Here is a 14198-nt window from a genome sequence, read left to right as displayed (position 1 = left end):
CTGCGTGGAGCGCTGGAGGCCACAGACTGGGATGCTCTGTATGAGCCACATGGTGAGGACTGTTGGGACATGTTTTTTGTGCAAACCACAGGCATCCTTTCAGTCAAACTTGAAACAAACATGCCGCATGTGCTGGAGTGGACTCAATCCCCCAAGATGCCACAGGTTCCATTGATCTTAGAAAATCAAGGAACTCAGTCTCCCAGAGGATGTAACAGGATGCTGCATGTCCTGGGGTCTGGGCAATGTCACACAAAGGTGTCAAGAACCACCAGGGTCAACTCCTATTGGTCACTCTGGTCCAAGACCCGTGAGGTCACCGGGGCCAATATAAGGAGAGGTCTCCCCAAAATCTCTCTCTCTTCTCTCATCCCTCCAAGGACGGAAGGCTGCTACAGCCTCTCTCTCCTAAATCGCCAAGGGGGGGGGGGGGGGGGGCCTGGCTGATCCAGCTTCCTTCTCTATCCAACCCACAACCGGAGGTCAGAGGTGCAGCTCCCAGCTCACCCCTCTCAAGGAAATCTCCTCGCCCTTCAAGCTCTGCAAAACTCTTCGTAGCGACGCGATGTCCTGCAGGAGAACTTCAACCAGCATCTGAGCACACGGCTCGACAGAATCGCGAATGCAGAACTCTACGACCACAAAGCCAGGAGACATCACAGAATTGCAAACTGAACAGCAACTTCTTTTCCTCTTTCCCTCGGACTGGTAACATAATCTGGGCTTAATAATTATACATGCTAAGCAAGACTGTTTACTCAATTCTGTGTGTTTACAAGGTTGATATATGCTGTGATGTTGTAGGTATAAGTTAAATGAAGGTTAATGCTAGTTAGGCTCGCCACAGGCTTTGTCCCTGACTCTATTTTATCTGATTAACATCCACACAGACACGCATAGCATCTCACCTAGATAAACCTTCCCCTCAGCCGTAAACCAACGGCCATAAAGCAACAACAGAAGAAGGGGGGGGCTCTTATCTTAGGGACCATATTTTTTAAAGCATGCTAATTTACATTCACACACACACTCACACACCTCCTTGTTAGTTAGTTTGATTGTTTAGTAATTTGTGTTTTTATACTTTATTATGTTAATAATAAATGTTCTTCTTTCACAAATGTTCTGTCATTAATATTGCATAAGTGAATTTTGCCAACCGTAACACTGTTAAGAACTCCATAACCTTCCCTGTTCATTATATAATCTTTAATGGTAAAATATTGAGATTTCTAATTGAACTAGATCTAAATGAGACTGATCTTAATCAATAAATTGGCTATCCTTTCCCTTCTATGAAGGGTGGTGCCCCGCGAGAACTTTAACCAATTAAAGTTATGATTTAATATTAATATCTTAAATATTAATGTTTTATATTTTATTTTGATAACCAAATTTATCGAGTGCATAAAGGCACACCATTCTATGGTTACACTTTTTAAGCACTATTGCACAACAGGACATTGATGGCCTGACTGACTGTGTCTCTGAGTACATTGGGTTCTGCATAGACAACAACATCCCCACTATAGAGGTCCGCTGCTACCCAAATAACAAGCCGTGGGTAACAAGAGACCTGAAGGCCCTTCTCAACGAGAAGAAGAGGGCCTTTAGATCACGGGACAGAGCAGAACTCAAACGGGTACAAAGGGAGCTCAAGCGCAGCATCAGGGAGAGCAAGGACAACTTCAGAAGAAAACTGGAGCACAAACTGGAAGACAACAACACCAGGAACGTCTGGAGTGGGGTGAAGGAGAGCTGGGGGAGCAGCTGGGAATGAACGACGTGCGAACGAGCTGAACACGTTCTTCAATAGGTTCAACTCCAACCCCCCCAACCCCAGCGGACCATCCACTGCCTCCATTGCCTCTACGACTGCCTCTACTGCTTCTCTGAGCAACAATCCCCCACCTCCCCCCATCACCCCCTGCCCCCCACCACCCCCGTCACCACCTCCCCCCAACCCCCCCGCTGGCTTTCACCACAGACCTTTTCACACCTCCCACCCCCAGGACATCCTCACATGACCCACAGCCCCCACCACCTCCTGCAACACACACATCTCTGCACCACCCTCATCACCTCCACCCTCAAACCCACCACTGACACCCCCCACCCCCCAGTCTGGACTCCACATCACAGCCAACCAGGTGAGGAGAGAGCTGGAGAGGCTCAAACCGAGGAAAGCTGCGGGACCGGACCGCATCAGCCCTCGTGTGCTGAAGGCCTGTTCCAGCCAGCTCTGTGGCGTTCTCCAGCACCTCTTCAACCTGAGCCTACACCTTCAGAGAGTGCCAGTACTCTGGAAAAACCTCCTGCCTGGTCCCAGTGCCCAAAAAAGGATGTCCTGCTGCACTGGAGGACTACAGGCCGGTGGCACTCACCTCTCACATCATGAAGGTCATGGAAAGACTGGTCCTGGCCCACCTAAGACCGCTGGTGTGGCCATCACAAGACCCCCTGCAGTTTGCGTATCAGCCCCATGTTGGGGTTGATGATGCAACCATCTACCTGCTGCAGAAGGCTTACTCCTCCCTGGACAGACCCAACACCTCAGTCCGGATTATGTTTTTCGACTTCTCCAGCGCCTTCAACACCATCCAGCCCAGACTGCTGAAGGCCAAACTGGAGGGCACGCAGGTGAGTGCTCCCCTCATCGCTTTGGTCGATGACTATTTGACGGGCAGACCACAGTTAGTGAGATTACAGAACTGTGTGTCTGATCGTCTGATCAGTAACATCGGGGCCCTCCAGGGAACTGTACTGTCCCCCTTCCTCTTCACCATATACACTGCTGACTTTAAGCACTGCACAGAGACGTGTCATCTGCAGAAGTTCTCTGATGACACGGCCATTGTGGGGTGGGTTGAGGGCGGAGGGGAGGCGGAGTACAGGGACGTGGTTGACCGCTTTGTGAAGTGGTGTGGGGAGAATGCATGCAGCTCAACGTGGCGAAGACGAGGGAGATGGTGGTGGACTTCAGGAGGAACAAGCCCCTGCCATCTCCTGTCTGCATCAATGTGACGGATGTGGAGGTGGTACCTGCATACAAGTACCTGGGTGTCACACTGGACAATAAACTGGACTGGTCCACCAACACAGAGGCCTTCTACAAGAAGGGCCTGCGCCGGCTTTACTTCCTTCGGAGGCTCAGGTCCTTCAATGTCTGCAACAAGATGCTGCAGATGTTCTACAAGTCTGTTGTGGCGAGCACCATCTTCTTTGCTGTGGTGTCCTGGGGTGCGGGCATCAAGGCAAAGGACGCCAACAGACTGAAAAAACTCATTAAGAAGGCAGAGTCTGTGGTTGGCTCTAAGCTTGTCACCCTGGAGGAGGTGGTGGAGGACAGGATGCTGGCAAAACTGCTGGCAATCATGGACAATCCCTCTCACCTCCTCCACAAAACACTGGACAAGCTAAGGAGCAGCTTCAGCCACAGACTCATTCAACCCCGCTGCTCTAAGGAACGATACAGGAAATCGTTCCTCCCAACCGCAATAAGAGTGTACAACTCAGCTACCTCTTTCAGAGCCACCATCACAGAACTGCACTAAATAAACCTGTTTCCTTGCACTGTGTACCCTGTACAACACTCCGCTCCATATACTGGAACACTTACTTCACATCATATGTGATATGTGCTAATATAAATCATATTGATACTATATATCATTGCATACAATAATATTGTCTTTTGCACACTCTGTCTACATATTCTCACACTCATAGTATATTATATTATCTATTGTATAGTCAAATACTTATATTTATACCTCTACTATATATCATACTCTTTGTATATTATTTGTATATATAAGTCTATATACACATATATATGTACATGTTATTATTATTATTATTATTATTATTATTATTATATTTACTATTATTATTATATATACTGTTGCTGCCATTAGTATTATTACTATATACTGCTATTATATTGGTATAATTACTATCATATATAAATATATATTATGTTATATTTATATACTATATATACTGTACTATTTTTATATACTATCTAACAATAACATTACCAGCATATCATCAGTACTATTACCATCATCTTGCCACTGCACCTTATCTACCTATTTATCTTGTGTTTCTGTTTGTATTCTTTCTACCTCAATATTTTTATTTTTATTCTATTGTATTGTATTTTATTGTATTCAAATGTACCGGCTGCTATGACGACTTAATTTCCCTTCGGGGATGAATAAAGTAATCTATCTATCTATCATATCACTTATACATTTTCATAATCCAGCCAAAAATTATTTGTATCACCTGATTATGTAGGCTCTTGCAAACAATAAAATAATAACTTTAAATGGAAAAAAATTTGTCTTTGAGTATTTTTTTTATCATTCTCTCTTTGCAGTTAACACATGTTAAACTTCAAATGAAAGATACAATAAAGCTACAACGTTTTTTAAATAAAAGTCTAAATGATGATCATCCTTTTTTCACGTCCTGTCTATGAAAAGACCAGTACAATGATTTAATTGGTTCTTGATATATTTCAATACATTATGGTGAAAAGGTTGAACATTACAAGGGGCTTCTAAATGTGTATCTGAGGTCGTCCCTTACTTTTCATCACTTCCTACAATGGGTGTTGAAGAGAATAATGATGAGGTATACATGGCCGAGCAAGGACTTGTAGATTATATTATGTGACTGCAAAACGATTGTAAACAGGAGGAGAGCAGTTATGGGAGAATTTGTTTTCCCACACACCTGCTTTTGGTTCTGACTGAGTTGTTTGAAGTCCGCTACATATGTGTCTTTTCTTGAGTTGATGTTCATCTCAGAACCAAATCAGTGAAAGGTGAGATTCACAACAAATGCATCAAGAAACTTAAAACTGATTATTTTTTATAGACTTTTTTTAGGTGTTTAATAGCATCACAGTTCAGTGGATGAAGATGTTTTTACAGTGTAAACTACAAACGTATTGGATTTACATGTCTTACAGTTAATACGCAATTTATGAGTTCTTAATAGAGACTAATGTTGTTGAACTCAACATATATCATGAAAAGTGTGACGGGTTTATGCAAACTTATTGTAAGTTTCTATTTTTCCCCCTGACTTGTCATCAGAGAATGGCTTATTAAATGCACATTCCTACAATACTTAAACTCATGCAGCAAAACCAGAACTTTATATACTATCACATGGGAAGTGGCTGTGTAGTTTCCTTTGTTCACTCTCTCCGCTGTCGGCTGATGAGTGACTATGACGCTGCTGACTATGACGCTGCATACACAGAGAACTTTTGCCCTGGGGTAAAAACCCAGCTGAGCTTACGAGGATTTATGAATGTGATAAGGAAAACAACTTACTCTGAGATCTAACAAGAGAGTATTGTGTCTTTCAAGCAGCAGTGTCTCGTCGAAGTCGGTGTTTGAAGAGAGGAGACGCAGATCCAGAACTTGCAGCATAACAGAATTTATTACACAGAAGTTTCACAGGTCAGACAGGCACCATGGTATACCCGGAGAAATCACACAGGCCAAATAGTGAAAATCTGACTTGCCTCTGCAAGACAAGTACTCAGGCCCGGCCCGAGGCATAAGCGATACAAGCGGGCGCTTGGGGCCTCCTGACCGCCAGGGGGCCCCCTATCGGAAAAAAAAAATTATAATTAAAAATAATAATAATATTAAATAACTTAAACAAGTGACCTGATTGAATGAAATAAAGAATACATCTATACAAGAAAATTCTGATTTTACGATCAATATATCTGCCAGCGTTCAAGTCATGCATATCAACTGCGTGCTCAATCTGCTGACAGACACTGCATAATACTCAAGGTTAAGTTGGAAGGGACATATATAAGCATGTCATCTAAAAGGACGTATCTCTCTGGTGCCCAAAAACGGAAAAAGAAAAGGACAGAAGATGAGAAAAAAGAGCAAGATAAAGGTATGATTGCATGATTATTTAAAATATGTTTTGAACTCATTTGAGGGAGGAGCAGCTCAAGCTATCATAGGAGTTAGCTAGCTAGCTAGCGAGTTAATGTCATCTTATATTTGCCATCACGTGAGCTATATTCATCAACAGTGTATGTATCTCATTAATATACATTTATCTAGGTGTATATCAGATTTCAACGATATTGGCAGTGTTTAGGATGTTCAATCAAACATGTACTGCTAGCTCTTGCCAGGCTTAATCTAACGTTAGCTCGCTGACTGAGGTGGACATTAGCACTAGTAGCTAGCTACATGAAAACAGTACTGTTTTATAAATGTGACATAGTGGTGAGTCTGACAGCGACTAAGTGCAGAGTCTTAGTCCGTGAGATATCGGTTTATATTGGAGGAAACAGCCAAAGGTGAACTTAACCTTCTAGGTGTAAGGGATGCAAGCTAGCATTGCTGTGCATGTGCACGTTAGTAAAAGTGACATCTCAGCCAAAGATGGAGCACAATGTGCGCTCTGCTCTAAGATCTTTGTTGAGAGATGGCCTATTGGTCTTTATGAGAAAACACCATGTTGAAGTGAGGAGACGTCTGTGATAAAAATATACTTATATTGTATTAATATTATATTTAGGATGTTAAGTGTTCACCGTCAGTGATGCCGGTAACGCGCTACTTAGTAACGCGTTACTCTAATCTGACCGCTTTTCTCAGTAACGAGTAATCTAACGCGTTACTATTTCCAAACCAGTAATCAGATTAAAGTTACTTGTCCAAGTCACCTTGCGTTACTATTTCGGTATTTGTGGTTAGCCCGCTGGGCACGTCCTGCGGCTGGGGGAGCAGTCGCCCCGTCGCCCTCCTCACCACGCCGCCGGAGGCTCAGTGTGCGGCACTCCTCGACGTTTTTTTAGGGGGGGAGGTGCTCGTCCGCGGTGCGGGGGCTTTCCTTATAGTATGCCGCGGGGCGGTGTCCGTCGGCGCTGCGGAAGGCGGGGACCGGTTGGAGGGGACCGGGTACGACGGTCGGCGACAGCGACTCTGGACGTGTGTCGGGCTCTTCTCGCGGATCACCTCAGCTACAGCGCCCGTTAGGGGAACCCTCCGTTCGCGCGGGGGGGGGGGGGGGGGGGGCCTCCGGCGGTGTCTAATAAAGTTAGTGTTGGCCAAACCGGTTGTCATTTTTATGTTGAGGCGGCGGGGGTGTTGTCGGCAGCTGCTGAATGTAACTAATAAAGTAACTTGTAATCTAACTTAGTTACTTTTAAAATCAAGTAACTTGTAATCTAACTTAGTTACTTTTAAAATCAAGTAACTTGTAAAGTAACTAAGTTACTTTTTCAAAGTAACTATGGCAACACTGTTCACCACACTGCAATTAGGCTGTGCCTTATTTTGCCTCACTAGAATAGGAATGGTTAGGTGTGGAATTGTTTGTTGATGAGTGTAAGTAATGATGGCAAAATAAACTCATTTTTCATAAACTCACTATCAACTATGCACTTTTGCAATGTTATTTTTTCAGGAACACTGTTGAAGTATTTTGGAGCACAACCAACTGTACCTGCCCCCGATGTGTCATCAAGTGTCAGTGCCTCCACAGCTGATGATACAGCAGGTGAGGTTTTTCTTGATGGCAAATGGCTACATAGTCTTTTAATATGACAAGACACATTTAAAAAAAAATAATTACATTTTTTTTATTTGTTGATTTATTTATTTTATCTTTGCAGGTTCACCCCCAGCAGACTTACAGTCACCTGAAAGTGAGGAAGAACCTAATGTCCCTACAGGTCCTTCTACAGCATCCACTGCTATGGATGTCCCATCCACTCCCTCAACAAGCACCAGCTATCAAGGTGGATCAACAGCTCCTCCAATTGACCCAGCTGAATGGTCAGCCGGCATGACAGGTCAGTTAATCTAACAGTTTTTGTTTTATGTTGCCTTACTTAACTGTGAAATATCTTGTGTTATGTTATGATTCTATTTTTGTATCTAATGTCCCTACAGGTCCTTCTACAGCATCCACTGCTATGGATGTCCCACCCACTCCCTCAACAAGCACCAGCTATCAAGGTGGATCAACAGCTCCTCCAATTGACCCAGCTGAATGGTCAGCATTCCTGTCTGACTCAGAAAGGACTGATCTGGTGAGAAGAGGGCCAGTGAAAATTAGTGACACCTTCACCTTCCCCAAAAAATCTGATGGTCGAAGCTTTCATTACCATTATACGTGTAGACAATTAGTTAATGGGGAAAAAATCAAGCGAAGCTGGCTAATTTATTCAAAGAAGAATGATGCGGTTTACTGCTTCTGTTGCAAATTATTCTCCAGAAAGTCCACAAAACTGTTAACAGAGGGACAGCGTGATTGGGTCAATGTAGGAGCTTTTCTGAAACAGCATGAGAATAGTGTAGATCACTGCAGCAATATGATGAAGTGGAAAGACTTTGCCCTCCGTCTTTCTAAGCAGAAGACTATTGATGCGACAGAAATGGCTCTTTTGGAGGCAGAAAGAAATCGTTGGAGAGATGTTCTCACACGTTTGATTAGCATCATTCAGTCTTTGGCAGAGAGGAATCTTGCTTTCAGGGGTTCTGTCGATACTTTGCATCAGGCCAACAATGGGAACTTCCTGAAAGAGGTAGAACTGATGGCAAAATTTGACCCGGTGTTAAAAGACCACATCAGGAGAATTGATAGTGGAATGCAGCACAACACGTACCTGGGTAAGACTATCCAAAATGAGCTGATAGAGTGTATCAGTGACAAAATAATGGAGGCAATGGTGGCAGAAATCAAGGACTGCAAATATTATGCCATCATATTAGACTGTACACCTGATGTTAGTCACCAGGAACAAATGTCTGTTGTGGTGCGCACAGTCACTCTGGGCAAAACACCAGAAATAAAAGAGCACTTTTTGGGATTTCTCATAGCTCCACAATCCACTGGCCTGGGTTTGTCCAATTTAATCCTTAACAGGCTTGAGGAATTGAACATCCCTTTTCAGGACTGTCGGGGGCAGTCTTACGACAATGGGGCCAATATGAAGGGGAAGAACAAAGGTGTGCAGGCTAGGCTCTTGGTCAAAAATCCAAGAGCTTTTTATGTGCCTTGCAGTGCTCATACCTTGAATCTGACCGTCTCAGATGCAGCCAAAGCATCAACTGATGCTTCTTGTTTTTTCGGAAATGTGGAGAAGGTATACAATTTGTTCGCTGGGTCCACTCAAAGGTGGGCCATCTTACGGCAGTTTGTTGACCTCACCCTCAAGTCCTGGAGTGAGACGCGCTGGGAAAGCCGCATCAAAAGCATTGAAGCTTTGCGCTACCAGGCAGAGAAGGTGAGGGAAGCCCTGTTAGAAGTAAGGAATAAAGCCACTGACCCTGTAGTGGCTGTTGAAGCCAACTCCCTTGCTGAAGAAATAGGGTCATTTCGGTTTCAGATTTGTTGTGCTGTCTGGTTTGACATTTTGACGAAAATTAACATCACCAGCAAGCTGCTACAGTCAACCAACATGCAGCTTGATGTAGCTGTAAACCTTGTACACAAGAACAAAAGTGAACTGATCATTTACCGGCAAAAAGGCTTCTCTGATGCACAGACATCTGCAAGAGAGATTTGTGAGCAGATGAATACAGAAGCAGTTCTAAAAGAGAAGCGATTGCGCTCTACAAAAAGGCACTTTGCTTATGAGGCTGCAGATGAACCGTTGGCAGATGCAATGAAGAGGCTAGAAGTGTCCTTTTTTAATGCTGTTGTCGACTGTAGCATTCAGTCATTGGAGGATAGATTTCATTCTCTAAGCGAGGTCAAAGAAAACTTTGGAGTGCTGCTCAATTTTAAGGAGCTCGATCGAAAGGTCCAGAGGGAACAATGTGAGCTTCTTGGGGAAAAACTCTCATGTGGAGAGGAGGCTGATGTTGATGGTAGCACACTGGCTGTAGAGATCGAGAGTCTTCCTGAATTTCCCCAAACCATGACCGCCCTTGAGCTGCTCACATACCTCTCACAAAACGAGATGTGTGAGGTTTACCCAAATCTTTGGGTAGCTCTCAGGATAGCCTGCACTCTGCCTGTGACAGTTGCCTCAGCAGAGAGGAGCTTTTCCAAGCTAAAATTAATTAAAACATACCTGAGATCATCGATGGCTCAGGAAAGATTAAGTGGACTTTCTGTTATTAGTATTAATAGCAAAGTTGGCCAAGCAATATCATATAATGATGTCATCAATGACTTTGCCTCCCGAAAAGCTAGGAAGGAAAGATTTTGAGGACAGTTACATTGTATTGAGACAGTTGGGAATATTTTCACAATAATTGATTGTTGAACTCTTGCTGTCATGTTACTGACTTATCAGTTTTGTTATTATCGTTTATTTGAATGTTTTGAAACAGTTTGATTTTAGAAGTTCCAAATAGTTAGTTTAAAAGGTTAATTGAATACTGAGTCACTTTCATTATTTAATCTATGTATCTATGTAACGTTCTATTTTTTATTATATTCATGCTTGTCTATTTTGGTTTTATTTTGTAATTGGAAATTGCTAACTTAATACGCATTTGCACAGTTGCAAATTATTTATTTAATATGTTTGTGATCGTTTGTTTGGAATACAGAGGCACTATCATTATTTATTTTTTATTTTTTAATGTTATTTTTGATAATACTAATGTTTGCGTATTTTGATTTCAGTTTAAGATTGCACATTTACAAATCTGTTGAAAGATCTGTTTATTAAACTGATACTTTAAAAAAAAATACAAATGCTGTTGTATTTAATTATTTTACAATTTAACTTCAGTAAACCACACTTGATGCTTTACTTTGAATATGAAAGTTTAAAATAAATCTGTGATCTAAGTGCCCTCTAAGGTTAAAAGGTGACTGTTTTGGTGTAAATAACGACTATAATAATACAGGGGTCTATCAAGGGACAAAAGTCTAGAATATTTTTGGCATGAGAGCAACTGAATGAGCCTTCCAGGCCCAAGAGGTCAAGGGGCACTGAAGCCCAAGCCCAAGTCACCATCTCAATAAGTCAAAAAGCAAAATGCTATGAATATGCTTAAATTTAGGTATTTCCCTTCTCCAGCTGGCCATATAAAAAATACAGGAAATCACATCTACGTAATTCAGTATTAATACAATTGATAATGTCAATTAATTCATCGTCAAATCATTGTAGTGTGACATTTTTGTCAATAATCGTCGAGCGCAAATGACTCTGCTAGGTGGGAGGGGGGGCCCCAATATCAAATTCTGCTTAGGGCCCCCGAAAGGCTTGGGCCGGCCCTGCAAGTACTTTTACAGGGGAGTTGTTTAATACAAACCTAGAGATAAAATGACGTCACACAACAGGGCCATCTGCCTAAATTTGGGAATGTTCCTTAAGATTTAGGGACCTGCTGAAAACACTCTCTCCTCTTATTATTCCATAGGCGGTTCAAGGATAGTTCAGACAAGAAGAAACATAGAGAACAAATCTGGAAATAATTCTTAAAGGTCTGAACATAAGATTCAAGGCGCCTTAAGATATTAACATTTCATTATGATCTATACCTATGCTAGAGAAATCCATTAGCTGAATAAAAGTCTTAGCATAAGGCATCATAGATGTAATTGTTATTATGCTTCATAACCATGTTCAAAAGATCTTCTTCGAGATTGGTTTGATTCCCGTCTCCCTCATTCCACAAACGCCAAGTCGTAATTGGGCAAGATGCTGAACCCGAAAGACAGCTGACGGCAGTGTATGAGGGATGTGTGATAGAGAAAGTGTTGCATGTGGAAGCCTTGTATGATGGTGTGTGAGTGGGTAGATGACAAAAAGGGTACAGTAAAGTGCTTTGAGTGGCTAATAAAAAAAGAAAACTGCTGTTCTGTATCTGAATACAGACAATTTACCAAATACAGACCATAAATATTAATCCAACAACACGTTTTGGCCTCTTGGTAGCACTGTTTTGACACTAGTGTTGAATAATTCTGCTGAAACCAGAGAAACCCAAAGAAATATGCAGTGTTTTCTGAAAATGTTGTGTTTTCTGTCATGGAAATTATTGAATCTAACTGTGATCCCTGAAATGTAACAGATCCTCCTGTGCTGACAGCTATGCTCAAAGTTCAGTTGGATTGACCTGATGAAACATCATTATATAAATTCCACTTAATGTTTGCATCTGCCTGATAACAGGAAATGTTAGTTACCTTGAGCCTAAATGCCCTTGTGACTATTTGATGTTTTGCTGAATGTCTATACACTCAGGAGACAGGGGGGGGCATCTACCCCTTCGCTGACAAAGTCTGACCACTGGACACGTCCTGCCTGCATGATATCGAAGGATGACGTGAACCCTTGAGCTGTGCATAAAGCTGGCACAACTCCTGTCACCCGTTGTCAGAATCTTGATACCTGCAGTGGTGTTGGAGATTCTGTCCCGCTTGGCCAAGTGTTTGCTCAGTAACTCTGTCTGTGTTCAAATCTATTCTCTGTAAATTGTTTGTTGACCATTAATTAAATACTTTGAGATCATTGAATTGATCACTGAGTCTGATGGTTTATTTCCTCACCAGGTAATTACATACAAAATTCCCACGACATTTTCCTAATTGTTAAATGAATAAAATGTCCTGATGTTGTTGATTTAAATTTAAATCTTAAATTTTTTGCAGTTGTTGCTGATTATTTCTCAAGTATTTATTAACATTTCAGGACATGAGTTTGCAAACAATGTGACATTAAAGGGGACATATTATGAAAAATCCACTTTTGTAGTGCTTCTACACATTAATTTGGGTATCTGGCATGTCTACCGTCCCAAAAACTCCGGAAAAAAAACCCTCACCGATTTGTTGTGGTTCCTCTATGTAAGAAACTATACGATAGAGTGCGTCGAATGGGAATACAACCAAGATTGACGTCACAGTTGGTCTACATGGCATAGCCCCCCCCCCCCCCTGGAGGCGGAGATCTGGTGGAGGAGGAGACCGGGTTATGTTACGAGCCACAGCACCCTCCTCAGCTCGAGGCGGCGGTTGTTAGCTGGGAAGCTAGCCGAGTGGGGACGCTAACCAGCTGGTGAGCAGGGTGAGAGGCAGAGATCTGGCCGAGAAGCAGAGACTGCAGTCGGGGTAAGTCACATGCCAATGCCCCCTCCTCAGCTCGGGCTTGTTAGGTGATGTCGGGCTGTGGCTCCATGTCAGCGGCTCGCCTCTGGTGGACCTGTTGGTGTTTGTTTACGGTTAGCAGCAGGGAGCTAACGCTAGCTTGCTGTTAGTTTGTGTTTAAAGTTGCAGCACTTTCTGGAATGGCTGCTTGTGCACGTTTTTACAGCAGTATTGCATGTGGTGGCCCACCCGGGAAGCAGCGGAGATCTGGCCGAGAAGCAGAGCCTGCGGTCGGGGTAGGTCACATGCCAAAGCCCCCTCCTCAGCTCGGGCTCGTTAGGTGATGTCGGGCGCCGGCTCCATGTCACCAGCTCACTTCTGGTGGACCTGTTGGTGTTTGTTTACGGTTAGCAGCAGGGAGCTAACGCTAGCTTGCTGTTAGTTTGTGTTTAAAGTTGCAGCACTTTCTGGAATGGCTGCTTTTGCACATCTTTACAGCAGTATTGCATGTGGCAGCCCACCCGGGAAGCAGATGTCGGCTGCTGGCTCCATGTTAGCGGCTCGCTTCTGGTGGACCTGTCGGTGTTTGTTTACGGCTAGCAGCAGCCACCTGACTGATCCCCCCACGGACAGGAGAGCGTTGACAGTGCGTGTCTTGTGTCACAGTGAGTGTCTTCAACTAGAAAAGCTGTTGTTTCGTTTCGATAATTGACGGTGACATGTAAGGTAGGTGGCGTTAGTCTCATAGCAATCAGTGCTCGGCTTGCCGCTCGGCAGCAGCGGGCAGCCGGCTGCTCGGTGGCGGGTTGGATCCCGGCTGTACCCGGGCGGCTCACTGCGAGGCTGGCGATGCTCCCGCTGACTTCACACACCTGAGAGCCGGACACGTCTCACCGGCTCAGGGGTCCCTACGTCTGCAGGGTATGTCTCATTTTCATCATTGATCATTATCGATCTGTGACAAATCTCCAGCCTGTGTGTCCCCTGTGTGTGTCCCGCTACGATTAGCAGCAGCGGGCTAACGCTAGTTTGCTGTTAGTTTGTGTTTAACTAACAGGAGAGGCTGTCAGCTGCAGCCGGAGACCCCCCGCAGCAAATCTGTGGCCTGTACAGATTTGCTCCACGCACCCCGAGCTGCACGA

The sequence above is a fragment of the Pleuronectes platessa genome, chromosome 5, assembly GCF_947347685.1.
Source record: "Pleuronectes platessa chromosome 5, fPlePla1.1, whole genome shotgun sequence".
NCBI classification, from domain to species: domain Eukaryota; kingdom Metazoa; phylum Chordata; class Actinopteri; order Pleuronectiformes; family Pleuronectidae; genus Pleuronectes; species Pleuronectes platessa.
This window is presented reverse-complemented; position numbering follows the sequence as displayed.